This window comes from Schistocerca piceifrons, chromosome 4, assembly GCF_021461385.2.
Source record: "Schistocerca piceifrons isolate TAMUIC-IGC-003096 chromosome 4, iqSchPice1.1, whole genome shotgun sequence".
In the NCBI taxonomy this organism is placed as follows: domain Eukaryota; kingdom Metazoa; phylum Arthropoda; class Insecta; order Orthoptera; family Acrididae; genus Schistocerca; species Schistocerca piceifrons.
In genome coordinates, this window is record NC_060141.1 from 601307206 (window position 1) to 601330255 (window position 23050).

The window sequence follows — 23050 nt, forward strand, 5'->3', positions numbered from 1 at the left end:
TTGCGTCTGAAAGTGTTCTGTCTCCCTTGATAATAATTATTTTGGTTCCCATATTGTCTGTTTCTCTGACTGTCTCTGTCATAGCCATTACCACGGAGAGGTGATCTTTCCCTGTGATTATTATTATTCTGCCAGTGGTTGTCATATGGGTGGTGCCTGTTTTGGTCACGATTTGCGTTGTAAGAATAGCCTTGTCGTGTCCAGTTATTGTTTCTCTCGTCACGGAATTGTGACGGAAGTGACCTGTAAAGATTGTTTTCCTGTTTTCGCATCCCGCGACTGTCTGTGTCAATTTCTAATTCTTGTGAGAGTCCCTGAAAAGCTTCAGTATCATCTTTGCAACGTCCTGCCAAAATAATATGTCTTAAATAATCAGGCTACTTGATTAAGCAAATGTGGATGCGTTCTGAGGAGCTGTATGGGTTTGACAGGTACTGATTATTGTGCAACATGTCTTCAAAATATTTGACAAGACTTGAAAATTCAGATTGTTCAAGGTGTTTCATCATGTTTTACGCGATCTTGAGTAGCTTGAGACCAGTATGATGAGAGGAAGGCATGATAAAATTCTCCTTCACTGTGACAATCATGAATGACCGATCGCATTCTTACAGCTGGTTCATTCTCTATGTAGCCACACATAAATTCTAATCTGTGCTCCAATGACCAGTTGGGAGGAAAACAATGAGAGAAATGATGACGCCACGTTTGTGGATGAATGTTGTTGCCAGAGTTCTTAAATGTTTTGAATTCACGGGTAGTAATGAACAGCTTATAGTCAAAGTCATCGTCTCGGCGAGTTTCATATCGGTCATCAATCTATCTCAAGACGATCGTACATGAGACGATACGACTTGAGATTCTAGATACCTCTCACTCCATATAGGGCACGGGTGTTTCGATTTGCCTCCTCTGCTATCACCATTTGTTTAAACACAAACAGAACACAATGTCCTAAATGTTAGATTTTATTCCGTTTTCTAACTAAAAAACAGAAATATTCTAGTTGTCATGACACGAGCTATACTACAATCTTGACAAAGTAAGACTATAGTTAAATACTCTTGTAGCACCATGCCATAGAATATCGCCATGAAGCATGCTAAAACACAGTATAATGGTACATAATGCTATACTTGCTAATTCGAGCGCAGAAAAGTCCGGTTTAACTCATACGCTCTACGCCCGTAGTGTCGCGATCGCTTGGGCGGACGCCTATCTGTGTCACGTGGCCGCTGTCTGATAGTGCTGAAATTGATCTTATCGTGACAGACGCCGTGAGTCGGTCGCAAATAAGTCTCGGCAAGATTTTTCTATTACTGACTAGTTAGGAAATTTCCGAAATTGTCCTTGACGTTCTGTCAGACACATGCTCTTAGCAAACAGACGAAACAAGGTTTAACAGCAAAGGAAACTGATGGGTTTCATATCACGGCATTGTGTTCGCACTGCATGACAATGACTATATATCACGAATAATTTATTCACAACAACAGCTCAAGTGAAAGTCAATATTTCTCGTATCGCGTGCAGCGTACCCTATCATGAGAAAAACATGATGCTAACACGTGTCGAATTTGGCGAGTGGTTGGACTTATGGACATACAGTAACACCAAATACAGAACGAAGGACTGTGCCGTGAACCTAAATCAACATTAGACACGTTCATTTGCTAATGATTTATATAGAGTTGGATTAGTTTTGGCTGTCAGAACGGAAGTCCCTGCTTGCAGAAAGTCTGTCTCTAGTAAGCTTTCTTACCATAGTAATGGTATTTCAGTTCACAAAACAATCATCATGTAAGGTTTTGAGTCATCAGTCTTACGAATGGCATGATGCGACAGTATTCCCTTCCTCTCCTGTGCCAACCTCTTCATCTCAGAGCACAACTTGCAACCTATTTTCTCAATTATCTGCTGGATGTATTCCAATCTTTGACTTCGTCTAAAGTTTTTACCCTCTATAGCTCCCTCTACTACTATGGATGTCAGTCGCTGATGTCCTACAAGATACCTATCATCCTGTTCCTTCTCCTTGTCAGTGTTTTCCACGGATTCTTTTCCTCTCCAGTTCTGCACAGAACCTCCTAAGACCTTACCCTATCATTCCACATAATTTTCAACATTAGTCTGTAGCACCAGATCGCCAGTATGTTCTCAGAAATTTCTTCCTCAAATTAAGGCCTATGTTTGATGCTGGTAGATTTCTCTTCGTCAGGAAATCCATTTTCGACAGTGCTAATCTACTTTTGTTGACCCAACTGCTCCGTCCATTATTTGTTATTTTGCTGCCTACGTAGTAGAATTACTTAACTTCATCTACTTCGTTTCACGCTGTTTTCATTTCTGCCAGTTCTCATTATTTTCGTCTTTCTTCGATTTACTCTCAGTCCACATTCTGTAATCATATCACTGTTCATACCATTTAGCTGATCAGTACTTCGTCTTCACTTTCAGTCAGGATAGCGATGTCATCAGCGAATCGTATCATTTTTGTACTTCCACCTTGAATTTTACTTCCGTTCGTGAACCTTTCTTTTATTTACATCAGTATTGTCTCACACCCGTTTCAATCCAAGCACTTCTGGCCGCTGTGGCCGAGCGGTTCTAGGCACTTCATTCCGGAACCGCGCTGCTGCTACGGTCACAGGATCGAATTCTGCCTCAGGCATGGATGTGTGTGATGTCCTTAGATTAGTTAGGTTTAAGTAGTTCTCAGTCTAGAGAACTGATGACCTCAGATGTTAAGTCTTATATTGCTTAGAGCCATTTGAACCATTTAAATCCGGGCACATCGTTTTTGGTCGTCCACTCTTATTATTCCCTCTTGGCTCTTGTACATATTGTATATTACCCGTCTCTCTCTTTCTCAGAATTTCAGACATCTAGCACTGTGTAACACTGTCGTTCGCTTTTTCCAGGTCGGCAAATCCTATGAACATCTCTTGATTTTTCTTTAGTCTTGCTTCCATTATCAGCGCAACGTCAGAATGGCCTCTCTGGTGCCTTTACCTATCCTGAAGACAATCTGATCGTCACCTAACACATCCTCGATTTCCTTTTACATTCTTCTATAAATTATTCTTTTTCAGAAACTTCGAAGCATGAGCTGTTAAGCTGAGTGTGCGATATTTGCACTTGTCCGTTGTTGCAATCTTCGGAAATGTGTGGATGATATTTTTCCGAAAGTCAGATGGTATGTCGCCAGACTCATATATTCTACACATCAACGTGAATAGTCGTTTTCTTACCACTTCCAACACTGATTTGAGAAATACTGATGGAATGTTATCTGTCCAGCTCTCCTTAATTCTGATTCTAATACTGAATTCTCTATCTCTTCTAAATCGACTCCTGTTCCTTCTTCTATCATATCAGACAAATCTCCCCCTCAAAGAATCCTTTAATATATATTTTCCACCTATCTGCTCTATGCTCCGCATTTAACAGCGGAGTTCCCATGGCACTCTTAACGTTACCACCCTTGCTTTTTATTTCACTGAAGGTTGTTTTGACTTTCCCATTAGCTGAGTCAGTCCTTCCGACAACCAATTTTTTTCGATATCTTCACATTTTTCTTGCATCTATTTCATCTTAGTTTCCCTGAACTTCCGATTTATTTCATTCGTCAGCGGCTTGTAATTCTATGTTCCTGAATTTCCCTGAATATGTTTGTAATTCCTTCTTCCATCGACCAACTGAAGTATTTTTTGTTGTTACCATGTTTTCTCTGTAGTTACCTTCTTTGTACCTACGTTTTTTTTCTCATCATCTGTGGCTGCCCTTTTTAGAGATGTTCAGTCCTCTTCAACTGTACTGTCTGCTAAGCTATTTCTTATTGCTGTATCCACAATCTTGTAGAACATCAGGCGTAATTCGTTATTCCTTAATTCTTCCGTATCCTACTTCTTTGTGTATCGATTTTCCCTGACTAATCTCTTTAACTTCATCTTACTCTTCATCACTACTAAATTGTGATCTGGGTCTATGTCTGCTCCTAGGTAGGGCTTACAGTAGAGTATCTGATTTAGGAATTTCTGCCTAACTATGATGTAAACTAACTGAAATCTTCCTGTATCACTCGGCCTTTTCCAAGTATACCTCCTCCTCCTGATTATTGAACAAAGCTATTACTAGCTGAAATTTATTATAGCGCACAATTAGTCTTATTCGCTTCTCATTCCTTGTCCAAGTCCATACGCTCCTGTAATCGTTTGTTCTACTCCTTCCCCTACAACTGCATTCCAATCCCCCATGTCTATTAGATTTTCATCTCCCCTTACATACTGTGTTACCCTTTCAATCTCCTCATATACTTTCTCTATCTCTTCATCTTCAGCTTGCAACGTTGGCACGTACACTTGAACTATCGCTTTCGATGTTGGTTTGCTGTCAATTGTTATTCGAACAAGACTTTGACTGAACTGTTAACAGTAACACGCTCTCTGTCCTACCTTACTATTCATAACGAATCCTACTTTCGTTATACCAATTTCTGCTGCTGTTGATATCACCCTACACTCCTCTGACCTGAAATTCTTTCCATTTCACTTCACTGACCTCTACTATATCTATGTAGATTGAGCCTTTACATCCCGTTTTCAGGTTTTCTAGCTTCCCTACCATGTCAGACGTCTGACATTCCACTCCCAGGCTCCCCCTTTGGTATTCCGCTCCTGGAGAACCGAATGGGGGACTATTCCGGAATCTTTTGCCAATGGAGAGATCATCATGACACTTTTTTAGTTACAGACCACATGTGAATACACATTATGTGTCTTTAATGCAGTGATTTCCATCGCCTTCTACATCGTCATGGCGTTGACTATTTCTGATTTCCCCATCTTTAGGACCAAGGGAGGTGGTGCTGTGAGTTGCACAATATCTCGCATTCTGGAGGACAACAGTTCAAACCTGTGTCCTGATTCAGGTTTTCCGTGATTCCCCTAAATCGCTTCAGGCAACTGCCGGGATGGTCCCATTGAAACGCCACGGCTGACTTCCCCATTCTTCATTAATCCTATGGGACCGATAACCTTGCTGTTTGGGCCCCTCCGTCTAATCAACCAACCAGGAACCTTTTGGGGCAGTTTCTCACATCAAGGACAAGAGAGTGCTCTGAACTCCAGTCGGTTCCTCCTGCATCTTTGACAAAGCCGTTGGCAGAATGAGGGTGACTTCTTTTGCCGAAAATCTTTGGCCACCAATACCGCAATCAAAATTTAAGCGCTGGTGGGTTTCGAGCTTGGATCCGAGGATGTTTTGGTTACCGATCAAGGACACTATCTCTAGACCACTAGCTCAGCTCTCAATTTTTATTTTAAGTAACCTTGTGATTTAGAAAATATTGGTACTAGACAGGGATCCGAGCTCCAATTCCTACTTTTCTCTGCATTGGAACCCTTAAGGATGATAGTGTGCTGTCACTTCGTAGTTTCCTCACGCTGCCAACCTCGTCCAGGTTTCTAAGACCGGCGAGATCCTAAGTACTATTGATAGTTGACACTGAAACGTCCCCTTTGAAAAATTATACAAGACTGTGCTTAAACTGACACACAATATTTTTTTTAGCGCAAAGCAATCTGACTTTCAGTAATCCCTACAAGAGAATGGCCTTACTAAATTAACCTATACGTTTCACAAATCACAAAAATATTCGTTACTCGAACTACTGCAATACAGCGAACGCCACTACTGCCAGCTAAATAAAAGATTCAAACTACGGAAGGCACTAACTACTGATAGACATAGTTAGCAAATGAAAGATTTTGATAGAGAACAAACAATGTATTTACCTCAATAGTCATAATATATACAGCAGTTCATGACATCCAATCTTACAAATGTACTGTTTCTGATGGACACACCTCCAGATTATCCATTCTCAAAAATCCGCCATCTCACTTCCCCACACCCACCACTGCTGGCAGCTCACCTCCAACTGCGCAACACTACGTGCTGTTAACATCCAGCTGCCCAACACTACAATGGCAAACAACAATACAAACTAGCCACAGACTGCACACAGCACAGCCAGTGATTTTCATACAGAGCACTGTGTGACGTTACCAATAATAAAACCTAAACAGCCTACTTACATAGCCCCCATGCTTCCCACAAAAAATTTTACAAATTGTTTTGGGCAGTGGCCAATGCAGATTTGAAAATTTTTTTCATAGTTACAATAACAAAGAAATGAAACGCAGATACTTATTGATACAATGCTGGTCAAAAGCTAAAATTTTCTCACGCTTCCTAAAGACAGTCCTGATCATCCATGATAGTAAAATTGTAGTTTTTTTCTCAAAGTCTGAGCAGTAAAAGAAAATGTACACAGAAGTAGTGGGTTTCCATGCAATCTTGAAGAAGTAGTGTTGTCCTTCCAACGGAAAGACAGTGCTGACTCTTGACATGCAGACAGGTAATGGGCCATAACAGAGCAAACCCACAGCAGAGTCAGTCGAAGTTTTGAAGAATATTGGTAGTTGGGTCATCACAGAGCAGACCCACTGTAGACCTGGTAGTGAGTATGGTATTGGCGGGCAACCAGAGGTGCAGACCCACTGCAGTCCTTGTAGAAATAATGGTACTGGTGGGCCATCAAAGACTCAGACCCACTGTAGTCCTTGTAGAGACGGCCAGCAGCCATCTGTTGCGACTGTGCAGGTGCGCAATCACCATCAAAGTGTCTTGTGGACGATACAGAAAGTACAGAAACCACCACTTGTGCACTCACAAAGTTTTTGGAATAGTCCTTAGAACCAGCAATGCTGTTATCCAGTCCATTGCTCAGTTATTAACACATGTGCAAACACTATCAGTCCCTACTTCTCACATATTGTCCATCTACTATGACCATCAGAAAGGTGTGCAGTGAAATGTAACTTACAAGTTACTTAATTTGATGAACTGCTGTCAATTACAATTTTATAACATGAGAATACAATAACAAAGGTACAAAATACATAATTAAAGAACATACCAATACAGATAACATTTGTAGTAATACGGGCTTTACAAAAGAATAGAAATACACATGCACATCAGTGTTACAAGAATTATGAGATCAGTACATACATAAAGATCAGAATGACTTTTGAAACATCAACTTCACATATGAGCAACAAAACAGAACAGATAAGAAATGTCTAAACATCTTCACAAAGCAAAAAACATAGTATTAGAAAAATTCTACAACATAACTATCTTCAGCTAAACACATAAATACAGGAAAAACACAAATACACAAGCATACAGACACATGTAGCAGAATAACACAAGAGGAAAGGGCAGGGTTCGTTTTCAGTGTAACATTTGGTACTGCAGTCCAACCCAAAACTTCATTCCATAGATCTTTTGTCTTATTTCAACATTTGTTTCCACCAAAAATATCCTATCAAAGCATGCTTTCTGTATTTATATGTTCACAAATTTCCTACCTCAATATTTATTTTCCATTATCTTACCTCATTTATTTCCAAGATAATCCAACCTAAACCTGTTGTCCCTAAACCCTACTGTTTTGTTCATATCCTCTTTCAAAATACTTTTTTGGCCAAACCATTTTCTTATAGCTTCTCAATGCATTTCTTTCCATTCATCACAACTCGTTTTCTTATATAGCCTACCCCATCTTAAGCTAACTTAAATCTACTGAGCTCAGATACTAAACTAAGGGATGAGGTAATGCAGCAGCGCAAAACAATTAACACAAATGGCAATGATAAAAAATACAAATTGGCAATGCAAGCAGCATAAATTAGCAAAGCAAATGTAATATTACAACTAATATAAGGCAATGCACAGCAAACAATAAAAGTAAATCGTTAGTAAAACTGGCTTAACAGAATAATACAAAGTCAAATTCAGTAGCACTATGCCTGGCAAACAGCAGCAGCGAATGCAGTAACCTATACCTAAACATGAGATAGCTCAAGCAGAAAAAATATTACACTAAACACAACAATGCAGATAAGGGAAATGTCTATTTACATCTTAATGTCTACGTAATTAAATTCTACGAGAAATGTTACCAAGTAGTTGAAAATTATGGATGCAAGTCCTGTGAAGGGAAATGTCTTTTTGTGCTCGTTTCTTTCTTTTTTTTTTTTTTTTGAAGTAGGTCATAAAGTTATTATTTACTGGATTTGTAGGCATAAAATATCTATATTAGTATATCAATTAAATTTTATTGTAACCAATGCTACAGTGCAGCTAGAAACTAGATATTAAACAAAATAGGCAAAGCAAGGCGTGAAACGTCAATCACTAGCCATATGGCGTTTCATAATGCAGTAAACAATCTTTCAACTAGCAAGACAATAGATGTGAAATGTTTCTCATCATTTCATTTCAGCAAATATTATAAATTAAGAACTCCACAGTGTAATCATACGTTTCAAGTTTGGGCGTGTCGTACTTGCGATGCTTTCTACAAAGAAATGTGAATAGCGAGGATAATGGCCTCTTTTTTTTCCCCCTTGTGCCTCTGAAAGACACACACTAATGGCTTTTCTCCAGGCAACTGTCATGCAGCTGGGTGCCCACGGCGCATTACATGAAGGTGGTCACTTAACTTTCTTACCGAAATATTTACGACACCAGTTTGCACTACACTGACAGTCTCATATAAAAATTTCACAGGTCGACAGGTTGCGTTGCAAATCAGTAGAAACAAAATCCTATAAATATAACAGTGTCCAAAAAGTTTTCGACAGCATTGTGATACATTCACGTATTTACACACATTTCATAACTTTTAAAGTATGATTCTTGGTTTCCACCATCCTTTTTCACATAACAGAGTCCATAACCACTATTCATTACTCCTTACTCACATAAATATTCGTCGACACTTGTTCAATATTTCATCATAATAAATACATAGCATAATCAAATTTCTCATATAGCATCAGCTTATTGATCATAAACATACCTCAAAAGCATAATACACATCGTCGTCGTAATAATAACATCATAACGCCTCAGTCACATCTCAAAATCGTTGTAGCTTCCTCAAATAATTTGAAAACCTAAAAAAAAATGCTCTGCTCATTTCAATAGTGTCATCTACCTCAAACGTGCTTTAAAATCATGCTCCCTTACTAAATACGACATTCAAAGCTCTCATAATATCACAATGGTTCTGAAAAAATATGAACTGTTCGCAAAGTACAGACAAAATACAGTTTCATAAGTGTGAAGTTATCCAACTGTGTAATTACGTAAACATCTGTCACTGATGTAAAATAAATGTTTGTCTCTCCCAGTTAAATGATCAGATGGCTGTGTAATTTATGTGTTAGAGAAATATGATACCGATGTGTAAAGTTGTATAAGCAAATGCCATATTAGCTAGGGCTCCTTGTGCTTGCCAAACACATGGTACACAAAGTAAGTGTGTACCCCCCCTGAGGATTAATGGAATTATACCCTCAGGTGTTACAGATTACAGCAATGGAATGAAATGTATAACGGAAAACCTTTGTATCTTTGTAATTCAAAAATCTTTAAAAATAAATGTTTTAAGCACAAAATTAATAACTCAAATACGTGAACTGTAGCGCTAAACTGTGTGTCTTGTTGTAAGATAATCTCTGTGGAAGTGTCGTAGTTATCGTCCTCTGTAAGCAAAGTTCTGCTGAAATCGATGTACTTACCGTATCATAAACGAAAGTGAAATGCTTTGCGTATAGATATCGTAGTTATTATGTACCTTACCGTGATCAAGAAAGTACTATAATATAACGTATTTTTGTGCTACGGAAAAGGCGGTCTCATTGTAGCTATGCCACAAAAGTTATTACTAAAACATGTTTTGCTTTCTAGAAGAATTCAGAAAAACTGTGCAGATATAAAACAGAAACACCACAAAAGCAACATTGTAAATGGTCACTCATTAGTAGCGTCGTGATAAAATTGTGTAGCTGTCACATAAACTAACCACTGTGTCATCTGGTATCTCACAGAAAGTACTTTAAATCCAGAATGTATTTTCAAGTAAACCAAAATGTTACATTAAAATCTCATTAGCAATGCCAGTATATCTTCTAAGTATGTAAGCCTGATAGTCGTTACTTAATCGTGCAACTAACAAGCAAGAATGTACACACACAATAACACCATGTCCTCTGTTCACTATAATAATACATTCGTAATTTCTCTTTATATAAGTTCTCTTGGTTCTTGACTGTATATTTATTTTCAAACATTGTTGTATGTTAACAGATTCTAAGTCTGACAAAGCATACTAGTAACGTGAAGTGAAAAGTTTTATGGCAAAGACAAAATTAAAAAGCAAATTATCTCTCAATAAACGGTTTTACACGTGAAATGTGGTGTAATCCTTTACCTTTTCTCAGTACGTAGTAAATCAATTTGAACGCAATTATGCGGTATATGTCGGTAAAGAATGCTAAAATTTTTCTCAAGGTTAGCGTCTATGTTATTTTTCACTGAGCCAGCTGGCACACGTGGCTGCCTGCAGTGCGAGTCATTGTCTGTCTCTTTGTTGGCGTGCGTCGTTATTGGGATTAGGAGACCTAACTTCTACAAATTCACCTTGTCGAGAGTGCCCTGCTCTGTTTGAATCTCACCAGTTCTGATGAAATTCAGGTCTGTCGTTATGATTATATCGTCTGTCTTCATGTCGGTAGTTCCTGTAGTTTTTTTCTTGTCGGTCACGTGGTGGAGAATTTCTCCCTGAATCGAAACTGCGCGCTGGACCGTTGCATTTGAAGTAATTCTGTCTCCCTTGATAATAATTATTTTGGTTCCCATATTGTCTGTTTCTCTGATTGTCTCTCTGATAGTCATTACTGCAGAGAGGTGATATTTCCCTGTAATTATTACTACTCTGCCAACGGTTGTCATACGAGTGGTGTCTGTTTTGGTCGCGATTTACGTTGTAAGAATAACCTTGTCGTGTCCATTTATTATTTCTGTCATCGAGGAATTGTGACGGATGTGACCTGTAATTGTTGTGTTCTTGTTTTCGCGTTCCACGATTCTCAGTGTCAATTTCTAATTCTTGTAAGAGTCCCTGAAAAGCTTCAGTGTCGTCTTTGCAACGTCATGCCAAAATAATATGTCGTAAATGTTCAGGTAATTTGATTAAGCAAATGCGGATGGGTTCTGAGGGGCTGTATGGGTTTGACAGGTACTGATTCTTGTGCAACATGTCTTCAATATATTTCACAAAACTGGAAAATTCAGATTGTACGAAATGTTTCATCATTATGGTACTATGTTTTACTCGGTCTTGTGTAGCTTGAGACCAATATGCTGAGAGGAATGCATGATAAAATTCTCCTTCACTGTGACAATTGTGAATGACCGATCGCATTCTTTCAGCTGTGCTCTAATGGCCAGTTGGGAGGAAAACAATGAGAGAATTGACGGAACCATGCTTGTGGATGAATGTCATTGCCAGAATTCTTATATGTTTTGAATTTACGTGTAGTAATGAACAGCTCATAGTCAAAATCATCGTGTCGGCGGGTCGCATATCGGTCACTGGTTCGTCGTGTTGGCGGTTCCATCTCAAAATTCGGTGCGCCCTGCCAATTTATTTCACAATTTCCGAAATGCCTTGTGTTATTATTTTGTGACTTTCCCGTATTTCTAAGTTCCTCTTGGAGCGCGAGTGTCCTCTGAAATATGTAATTCTTCTATTATTTGTGCCAACTGATCTTGTACTTCCCGGATTTCTCTTTGGTGTTGCGTATTAATTTGTTCATACTCTTCTGTGTCAGTGATGGCTACAGATCTTGTGTCATTCAGATCATCATCTACCTTTGCAGGTAAGTTAGTAAACTGATCCGAAAGTTCGGCTACTTTCTCCGATAGTGTACTTATTTCCTCAGTGTATTTTTCTGAACCAAATTTCAGAGTGTCCATTTGTGTGAAAATCGTATCTACTGTGTCTTTTAAGTTTTCCTGAGTTTTTGCAGGTTGCGTAACCGAATCGGTAGATGCAACTGAGTCAGCTTTAGCTTGCAAGGTCTCATGATTTTCATGAACAATAGTTTGCAGTTCTTTTATGGCTAATTCGTGATTCCATAATGTATTTTCATGCCGTGAAAAAATAGGTTGGAAATGCTCACAAATTTGTGTTTTTATGTCATTACAGACTTTTTGACATTTCGATTCAATTTTACGTAACTCAGTAGTTCAATCTTTACGTGTTTGTTCAAGCGTATGTTCCACTGAGTCTAACTTTTGAAGCTTTTGTTCTGCTGTGTCTAACTTTTGAAGCTTTTGCTGTGTTTGCCTCTGATTTTGTTCCATTGCGTCTAACTGTAGCTGTGTTTGTCTCTGATTTTGTTTCATTTGTTGCATTAATTGCAATAATAATGTATTAGTGTCATGAATCTGTCCCTCTATGCTTTTCGACAAAGCATTTGCACCGGCAACATTCACATTTTGACAAGCAGAAAATGTGTCTTGACTTATTTGAGAAAACGACGAGGACGCAAAATCTGAATCTACAGTATTTGCAAGATTATGTCCTGTCATTTCGGATTCCTGAGGCGAGCTGTTGCTGACCGATCGATCGATAATGCTTCCCTGTTCATTAATTGTTTCACTGCCTAGACCATTATTTGCAACCCACTCCATTTCCCTATGCACAATTACCAAATTACTATTTTGAACATTAGTTAATTCATTACTCGGCGGCGCTAACACACTGCTTTCGTCTTCACTGTCATTTCTCAGTTTTCTTTGAAGCCTAGTATTACGTTTTTCACACGCCATTATTGTCACAATATTTCACACGACAACACAGAAAACCACAATTTGAAGAGCAAAATAAGAAAACACATTAACATAGCATTGAAAATATCTCGTTAATAGCAAACGCTGCTGCGAAATACTTGGTGCAAATCTACATGCATGCCACAACTGTTTCACTGTACAAGAATGAAAAACTACAACTACAAAGGAAATTCTCTCTACAACTACGCGCTAGCAATAAACAAAGGCTGCACTAATTACACAAACTACAAGAAAAAACAGAAGATTTCAGTGAGGTATCCTCGGCTGAGGGTCGACATATGAAACGTCCCCTTTGAAAAATTATACATGACTGTGCTTATACCGACACACAATATTTTTTTTTAGCACAACGCAATCTGACTTTTAGTAATCCCTACAAGAGAATGGCCGTGACTAAATTAACCTATACGTTTTACAAATCACTTACCTCACAAAAATATTCGTTACTCGAACTACTGCAATACAGCGAGCGCCACTACTGCCAGCTAAATAAAAGATTCAAACTATGGAAGGCACTAACTACTGATAGGCATAGATAGCAAATGAAAAATTTTAATAGAGAACAAACAATGGCCGGCCGCGGTGGTCGTGCGGTTCTGGCGCTGCAGTCCGGAACCGCGGGACTGCTACGGTCGCAGGTTCGAATCCTGCCTCGGGCATGGGTGTTGTAATGTCCTTAGGTTAGTTAGGTTTAAGTAGTTCTAAGTTCTAGCGGACTTATGACCTAAGAAGTTGAGTCCCATAGTGCTCAGAGCCATTTGAAACATTTTTGAACAAACAATGTATTTATACCTTAATAGTCATAATATATATAGCAGTTCATGACATCCATTCTTACAAATGTACTGTTTCTGATGGACACAACTCCAGATTATCCATTCTCAAAAATCCGCCATCTCACTTTCCCACATCCACCACCGCTGGCGGCTCACCTCCAACTGCGCAACGCTACGCGCTGTTAACATCCAGCTGCCCAACACTACAATGGCAGACAACAATGCAAACTAGCCACAGACTGCACACAGCATAGCCAGTGATTTTCATACAGAGCACTACGTGGGGTTACCAATAAGAAAACCTATACAGCCTACTTACAACACCTCTTCATGTGGTGTCAACAAGGATGAAATTCGCGGGGTTGGAGTCCCAGGCAGCACAAGTGTATTCGTTGTGTTACCTCGAGCCGAACATGGGCACATCTCGCTGATGGTGAAGAAACAATAAATATTTAATGTCTAAACGGCTCAAATGGCTCTGACCACTATGGAACTTAAGATCTGAGGTCATCAGTGCCCTAGAACGTAGAACCACTTAAACCTAACTAACCTAAGGACATCACACACATCCATGCCCGAGGCATGATTCGAACCTGCGACCGTAGTGGTCGCGCGGCTCCAGGCTGTAGCGCCTAGAACCGCTCGGCTACCGCGTCCGGCTATTTAATGTCTATTCGCAGCTGTAAAACAACAGCGAAAGGTGCTGTTTTTTAGTTCCTGCCAAAACAGAATCATTTGTATCTTTGTTTCAGGTTCCAATATCACGCTGCTGGTGAACACATTTAATATCTGGCATCTGATTATGCATAGTTAACAGTTCATGTAGATGTAAGGTTCCACGCCCAGTCCAGCACCACAACCCTAGTTCATGGCGTTTCACACTTGTATGTTGCAATTTATTAGATACCTTTCGTGGTTACTTCTCGGGGTAGTAGAAGCTTCATTGGGTTACCGTCACAGTGCTAAATGTGTCGTCATTTACTTGCGGATTCGGACATTCGACCTTGTAAATCGATACTGGTGAACACTTTGGTATTTTACGTGTCCTTACGCCTACTCGATTCTCGATTAGACATGCGAGCACTGTTTGGTTAACGGTCGATTTAAATTGGGGTCACGAACAGCAGCTCCTCATGTCATTTAATGGGTGTGATTAGACTTCTGTAGTGTCACTTATTGTAATGAAGTTCAATTTACAAGCGTTAAGGCCTGTCTCATCTCTAATAACGCGTTTTATAAAATTTATTTTATCGCGGTATTAGTTATATCTATTGTGATAGCCATTGTGTACGCTGAAACGACTGTACCCCACAGGGTTTCGGCGTTTAGAGGACCTACGGTATAGATGTGTTATGTTGGTCGCATTCAGCTGTGGCCCACTTTCTTTGCTGTCAAGCGTACAACACGTCATGTGTACTTTGTGTCAGGAGATTTGTGGAGAATAGCAGTATGTTCAGGGTTTCTTGAGGAAGGAGGGCCACTATTCAGAATTAGATTTTCGAATGTTGGACTAAGTCGCTTGAGAACAGCACTATCCTTCGTTAATCCAGCGGTCTGCTCATGTCTGTGATTATCGGGTGATAAACCACGCTCTTCTTTCATTCTTAACTAAATAGCGATTTCGGTTTTACAGATGTACTAAAGTAAACAAGAAGCTTACATAATTTCCTGCTGCAGGTGCAACGCAACACCACAGTGGAGGGATCTACACCGAAAGCATCAGCTGCGGTGTCGGCCACCTCATCAGCGAACTATACCGTTTATGTTCCTGACACCAACGTAACAAGGGCTCTTGCCAGGGTGGTGAGTAACGCTAAATTGTTATTATCGACTCCTTCCAATTCAAGGAGCCCAGTTTTTTCTTTTGTTTCTTACGTGTTGTGTACTGTTGGCACACCAAATCAAATCTTCTTTTTCTACAGCTTGTGTCTCACATGTGGCAGACTCCGTTATAGGCTATGACTCATTAAAGTAGTTGAAAATGGATAAATCGGTTACAAACGGCTACAGCCATTTCTGTACATCTTTGCGGCGATGATAATTGCAAAGAATGTAAGAAATAATTCAAATTTGTGTATGTCGTTTACATATGATGTGTATGACTCCTTTTCTCAGACGGACAACATTAAAATAATTGATTTCACAGCATATATTCTGAAGCATGTTTCAAGCCACCGACGAGAGACCATCAGATGTGCGCATTGCATTATCTCGAATTGTTTTCGGCACAACGTCCTTCACTCAACGCTACAAAAATAAATACATGAGTCTCAGGTCTGGAAATTTACGTGGGTGAGAGCGCAACACGGCGTCGCCATCTCCTATACTATCCAGAGATTTGGAAGATACTGATTTAAAAATATGATAATCTTCGTACTACATTGTAAGATGGACGCTCCACCTTACTGAGAAATGCAGGCCGTGGAATTCGTATGAAATTATGTCATCAGGCATTGATCATGCACATCCAGGTAAATGTTTGTTGAAACACTCACCTCAAAGAAAGAAAAATAGAGCATGCAAATTTTGTGATGACGTAACACAGAGCACGTTAATGTTCAGTCACACAAAATGGCTTTTCGGTCGTCGTATTCTCGTGTTTTCCCAGTTAAACCTTCCACTTACGCAGTGTGGAGTGTTGTCTCATCGTTGAAAATGAGGTGCAGCATATACTTCCTCTATGGCTTCCGGCGATGACACAGCATAACTCGTACGTTTGATGTTGTCTTGCTGTGTCAAGTCCTGTGAAATCTGAATTATGTAGGCCAACATTTACATTTTCACTTTTGTTTTGAGAGCTCACCGAACCACTGCGTATGGCATTTGGCGCTCTGATGGTACAATACGTTGATTTCCGTTTACTGTGTTTAAAAGGAAAAGTAAATTCTTTCTTCGCTTTGTAATGATGAACGTGGCCTCCGGTACTTTTTTTTTGCGCAGTCAGCCTCTTTCTTCTAACTGCCGATGCCACCGCGAAAGTTGTTGGCCGTGGAGAGGCTTAACTGTATCGCCCATGAGATTTTCTGTGTACTTTTATGATCAACAGCGATTGTCAAATTCTAACTCTGAGGGTACCGTCTGCATGAGATCCACCATTTTCTCTGATAACCCGAAACTCCGCACTTAAGTATTACCTCTTATTTGTCGACTTCCGATTCACTGCGCTTGCACAAGGATCGAGATTTTTATCTTCCTTTTATATTTTCTGTAGTTATTATCGGCAAATAGTTACAACTGTTTGTAATACTTTATTCATTTAGAACTGCACTGTTTTTATTTTGGTTCTGTAATATGTAACTCTTTCAGTTGCTACAAGCACCAGTTACTCAAAGTGCGCAATCACTGTATATGTTCTGTGAACATTTCACATTTTACCTACGTGTGATGTTCCTAAGGCTGAGGTGAAGAACTATTAAGCCATTTGTCTACAAAAGTGTGTAAAAGTACGTAAAAGCCACTTTCAAAAAGACACTTTCAGGCTAGCCAACGTAACAGATCCATGACTGATAATCTGACATAGGTATTCCGACACAGGAAAGCGCACAGTACCTGAAGCTATACCAGCAAGTCTTGCAATCCACCCTCATTATCCTCTGCCCCTACTAAACACTGACCCAACGTATCCTCTCCTACATCAATGTTGTACTGATATTCGCCCCAAAAAACATTACATTACTCCCTCCAAATCCTTGAACGCCACGCACTCAGCCCACCAGTTTCCGTTTACCTTCTCCCGCACTGATCCTTTACCGCTTAATCAATTTTCTATTTCTCGTTCCACGTAATGAACTGCTCCGTACAACCTACACTATCTACAATCTTTCTCCATTCTTATTGGCTCTCCTCTGCTTTCCATTTCTGGTACTTTGCCACGTGTCTGCCCACATGTACGCACAAACACACACACACACACACACACACACACACACACAAAGAACATATTCTCTTCCATCTTTTACCGATTCTCTCTCTCTCTCACTCACTCACTCACTCACACACACACACACAGACAAACACAGACAGACAGACATACACACACACACACACACATATATATATATATATATATATATATATATATATATATATATATATATATATATACCATATTCTCTCGCAACTTCTACCGATTCTCTCTCCCAAACATCCAAGATATTTCTCCACCTTGTCAGCTATAACACTTTCCCATTTATACTACCGCACATTAGGGTTCCCCATCCATCTTCGATCTTTCCTTGTCCCTACCCCTCCTCGTAACATGACACTAATCACACCTCAGCCTCTTCCTTGTTTTGTATCTTCCCACCATCCATCCTAACCTTCATTTCCACCGATACTACTCAACGAAATCTATCTTTCAGTTCTTCAAGACACCTAACGTTCTCCTCCCCAAACACAATTTTCCTCCAGTAAAGTACTTTCGCATTTTAGTGAAAGTAGAGCGCTCCTTTTTGAGAACGATATCTTTTGGGAACATGTTTCAAATACATTTTTTTTTTTGCTTTTCTTTAGAACATAAATTTTTGTTTTCAATTAGAAACGAATTAAATGAACTGTTTAATTGCATGTAAACACCATTAGAACATGACGATGTCTGTAGATTATGAAACATTTGTAAATGTTCCACCGCCTAATTATATTACTTCGTTATTGTTTGCCTTGTTTTCGTCCGTTGGGCTTCTTTTAAAAGTTTTGCCTGAAGAGTCAGATACTATTACTGGCGACAAGTTACCCCGAGCCCATAGGAGGCGGCGTGCTGAAACAAAAATAAAGTAGCAAACAAAACTGGCAATCCGAGTCGCGTGTGTTTTGAAATATACGCCACCCACACGTACCAGTGACAACAGTTGCTATAATTACAATGGGCAGGCAAAAGAAAAGGAAGGGAAACAGAAAAAATAAGTTAACTGATTTCAAAAGGAAGCACCTCTTTGATCCAAGCAAGTGCACGGCCCACAAGCTGCCATGGTTTTTTCGACCAAACTGCAGAAGTTTCCCTGGAAAGCCATTATACATCCTCTACACCTCTACAGCGCCTCATGGGACTTCGATATTCTTGGAGCACTGAAGAAATATATTCGTGGCGGTCGATTTGCTTCGGACGAAATGGTGGCCGCCAAGGCAAAGTCATTTTTCCACAGGCTACCCTAAAAATTTTTGCATGAAGGGATGTGGAGTAAATTTATGGCGATAACTTTTGAAAAAATGAAACAGCTTAGTTACTTTTTCCATCTGTCTTGTTTCCATTTGGCTACTTCTTATTTTACTATATTTCAACTTTATGTGCACACCATAAATATCCGTCTATTCCAGACACTATTTTTTTTAATATCGAACCTAAGAAAATGACTACTAGCTATCATATTATTTCAGATCTATAGATTAACTTGGTATGTTTGAATACACATATAAATATCGTCGCTGTCAGCGTATGAGAACAAAAGAATCGTAACAAGTCTGTAGCTCAGAATCTATAGGAAGATTTATATATTAATCACATATGTCAGAGGATTAGTACATTTAGGATCGAAAGTGAGAAAATTTGAACATATAATAAAGATTTTAACAACCGGGTCTACATCCTCGGTGATAATTTTTCGTGGAGTTTAGGACGTTGTCTAAAGCACGTTTCTGCGCCTAAGCTATTTCCCCACACAATAGTAGTGTTTTAACATCATCGCGCTGAAAAAATCGAAGAACCGTACCGAATTGTGTTATGGAGATCTTACAATGAAGAGACAAATTAACTGGTACACATGCCTAATATCGTGTAGGGCCCACGATAGCACGCAGAAATGCCGGAACACGACGTGGCATGGAATCTACTGATCTCTGAAGTAGTGCTGGAGGGAACGGACACCATGAATCCTGCAGGGCTTTCCATAAATGCGTACGAGGGGGTGGAGACTTCTTCTGCACAGCACGTTGCAAGGCATCCCAGATATGCTCAATAATGTTCATGTCTGGGGAGTTTGGTGGCCAGCTCGGAAGAGTGTTCCTGGAGCCACTCTGTGTCAATTCTGGAGGTGTGGGGTGTCGCGTTTTCCTGCTGGAATTGCTGAAATCCGTCGAAATGCACAATGGATATGAACGGATGCAGGTGATTGGACACCTGTCAGAGTCGTAGCTAGACATATCATGCGTGACATATCACTCAACTGCACACGCCTCGCACCATTACAGAGCCTTCACCAGCTTCGACAGCCCCTACTGACATGCATGGTTCTTGGATTCAACAGGATGTCTCCATACCCGTCCATTTTTTTTTTTTTTGTTTTGGTCTTAGGGCGCAAAACTGCTATGGTCATTAGCGCCCGGTCCGTGACTTAGGAAACAGTAAAAAGCCGAAATTGAAAACCAGCAGCAATGGGAACGAAAGTCATAAAATTGGAGAAACTAAAAGCAGAAGGAAGGCTTAAAAATCCACTACAGAATGGGGTTGGTTGTCCCCAAAAAAAAGCTTCAAATGACTGACGTCATTTCACTGGCACTAATAAACTTGAGAACGCGGTCGGCTGAGCGCGTGTCATCTGCTAAAATCGATGATATATCAGGCGATAGCTGTAGACGGGAGCGTAACGGATTAAAATACGGGCACTCGATTAAAAGGTGTCTTACCGTCCACAGCTGAGAGCAGTGGGGACAGAGTGGGGGAGGATCGTCGCTTAAAAGATGTCGATGGCTAAAAAGACAGTGCCCTATCCGGAGTCTAGTTAAAATTACCTCCTCCTGACGACGCGTTCGGGAGGAAGAGGTCCAAGTACAAGGAAGAGCTTTCACGTCCCGCAATTTATTATGAGTAAGTGTCGTCCAATGCGTGTGCCATAAATGAACAACACGTCGACATAAAACGCTCCGTAGATCGGCGAAGGGAATCGATTGAATAGCTGGCCGAGGAAGAGAGACTGCAGCCTTGGCTGCAATATCGGCCGCCTCATTTCCACGGATACAAACGTGTCCCGGGAGCAAGAGGAACGCCACCGAGACGCCCCCCAGTTGGAGCAAGCGCAGACAGTCCTGAATCCGGTGGACCAGAGGGTGCACAGGATAAATAGCTTGGAGACTGAGAAGAGAACTGAGAGAATCTGAGCAGATGACGTACTGTATCCGCTGATGGCGGCGGATGTAGTGGACAGCCTGGAGAACAGCGTAAAGCTCCGCAGTATAAACCGAACACTGGTCGGGAAGCCGAAAGTGATTTGGGGTGTCGCCAACAATATAGGCACTCCCTACACCTAACGATGTTTTCGAGCCGTCGGTGTAAATAAATGTGTCGTCTGTCATTTGTGCACATAGAGCAGCAAATGCCCGACGATAAACAAGTGAAGGGGTACCATCCTTGGGAAATCGACAAAGGTCACGGAGCAGGCAGATCCGGGGACGGAGTCAAGGCGGTGCTGCACCCCAAGTTGTCAAGAAGGTTTTAGGAAAGAGAATGGAGCAGTTGACGGAAGCAGACTCCCGGTGGTAGTAGGGAGGAGGGGCGGCCCGCATACCCTACATCAAAGGAGGCGTCGAAAGAAAGGTCGTGGGCTGGATTAGCAGGCATGGAAGACAGATGGCTAGCATAACGACTCAGAAGGACTGCTCGCCGATTGGACAGCGGAGGTTCAGCAGTCTCAGTATAAAGGCTTTCCACATGGCTGGTGTGAAAAGCTCTAGACACTAAACGTAATCCACGGTGGTGGATACAGTCGAGGCGCCGAAGAATAGACGGCCGAGCAGAGGAGTAGACTATGCTTCCATAGTCCAATTTCGAGCGCACTAAGGCGCGATAGAGGTGGAGAAGGAACACTCGGTCCGCTCCCCAGGAGGTACCATTCAGGACACGGAGGGTGTTAAGGGATCGCAGACAGCGAGCCGAAAGATAGGAAACGTGGGAGGACCAGCACAGTTTTCTGTCAAACATAAGACCCAAGAACTTAGCGACGTTTGAAAACGGAAGGTTGACAGGACCTAGATGTAAGGAGGGCGGAAGAAACTCCTCACATCGCCAAAAATTAATGCAAACGGTCTTACTGGGAGAAAAACGGAAGCCGGTTTCGATGCTCCAAGAGTGGAGGCGATCGAGACATCCTTGAAGACGTCGTTCAAGAAGGATGGTCCATTAAGAGCTATAGTAGATCGCAAAATCGTCCACAAAGAGGGAGCCCGAGACATCAGGAAGGAGACAATCCATAATTGGATTGATGGCAATGGCAAACAGTACAACACTCAGCACGGAGCCCTGGGGTACCCCGTTTTCTTGGGAGAAAGTAAGGGAGAGAGTAGTGTCCACCCGCACCCTAAATGTGCGCTTTGCCATAAATTCGCGAAGAAAAAGGGTCAGCCGACCTCGAAAGCTCCAAGAGAACAGTGTGCGGAGGATGCCTGTCCTCCAACAGGTATCGTATGCTCTCTCCAGATCAAAAAATATTGCTACTGTTTGGCGTTTCCGGAGAAAATTGTTCATGATGTAAGTGGAGAGAGCAACAAGATGGTCAACTGCAGAACGATGCTTTCGGAATCCGCATTGGGCAGGTGTTAAAAGACTGCGGGATTCCAGCCACCACGCTAAACGGTAATTCATCATACGCTCCAAAACCTTACAGACACTACTCGTGCGAGAAATGGGGCGATAGCTAGAGGGGAGATGTTTGTCCTTTCCAGGTTTCGGAACAGGAACGACGATAGCTTCCCGCCATCGTCTGGGAAAAGTACAGTCGGTCCAAATTCGATTATAGAGGCGAAGGAGGTAACGCGGACTATGGGTTGATAAATGCAGCAACATTTGGACGTGGATACCATCCGGTCCTGGGGCGGAGGAGCGAGAAGAAGAGAGTGCATGTTGGAGTTCCCGCATGGAGAAAACAGTATTGTAGCTTTCGCGATTTTGAGAGGAGAAAGCAAGAGGTCGCACTTCCGCTGTACGTTTCTTCGGGAGAAACGCTGGCGGGTAATTTGAAGAGCTCGAAATCTCAGCAAAGTGCTGACCCAACGAGTTAGAAATTGCGACGGGGTCCACTAATATGTCATGCGCGACAGTGAGCCCAGAGACCGGGGAGAAACTAGGCGCGCCTGAGAACCGTCGAAGCCGACTCCAAACTTCCGAGGAGGGAGTGAAGGTGTTAAATGAGCTAATAAAGAATTTCCAGCTTGCCTTCTTGCTATCGCGGATGACACGACGGCATCGCGCTCGGAACTGCTTATAGCGTATACATTTGGTCAAAGTAGGATGGTGGCGGAAAACGCGAAGAGCACGTCGCCGCTCACGTATTGCATCACGGCATGCCTCGTTCCACCAAGGAACTGGGGGGCGCCGGGGCAATTCGGAGGTGCGTGGTATTGAATGTTCCGCAGCTGTAAGAAAAACGTCGGTAATAAGTGCGACCTCATCGTCGACGCTGGGAAAGTGACGGTCATCGAATGTCGCTAGAGACGAAAAAAGTGTCCAATCAGCTTGGGCAAACTTCCAGCGTCGCGGGCGCATGTAGGGCAGTTGAGGCTGCAGTCTAAGG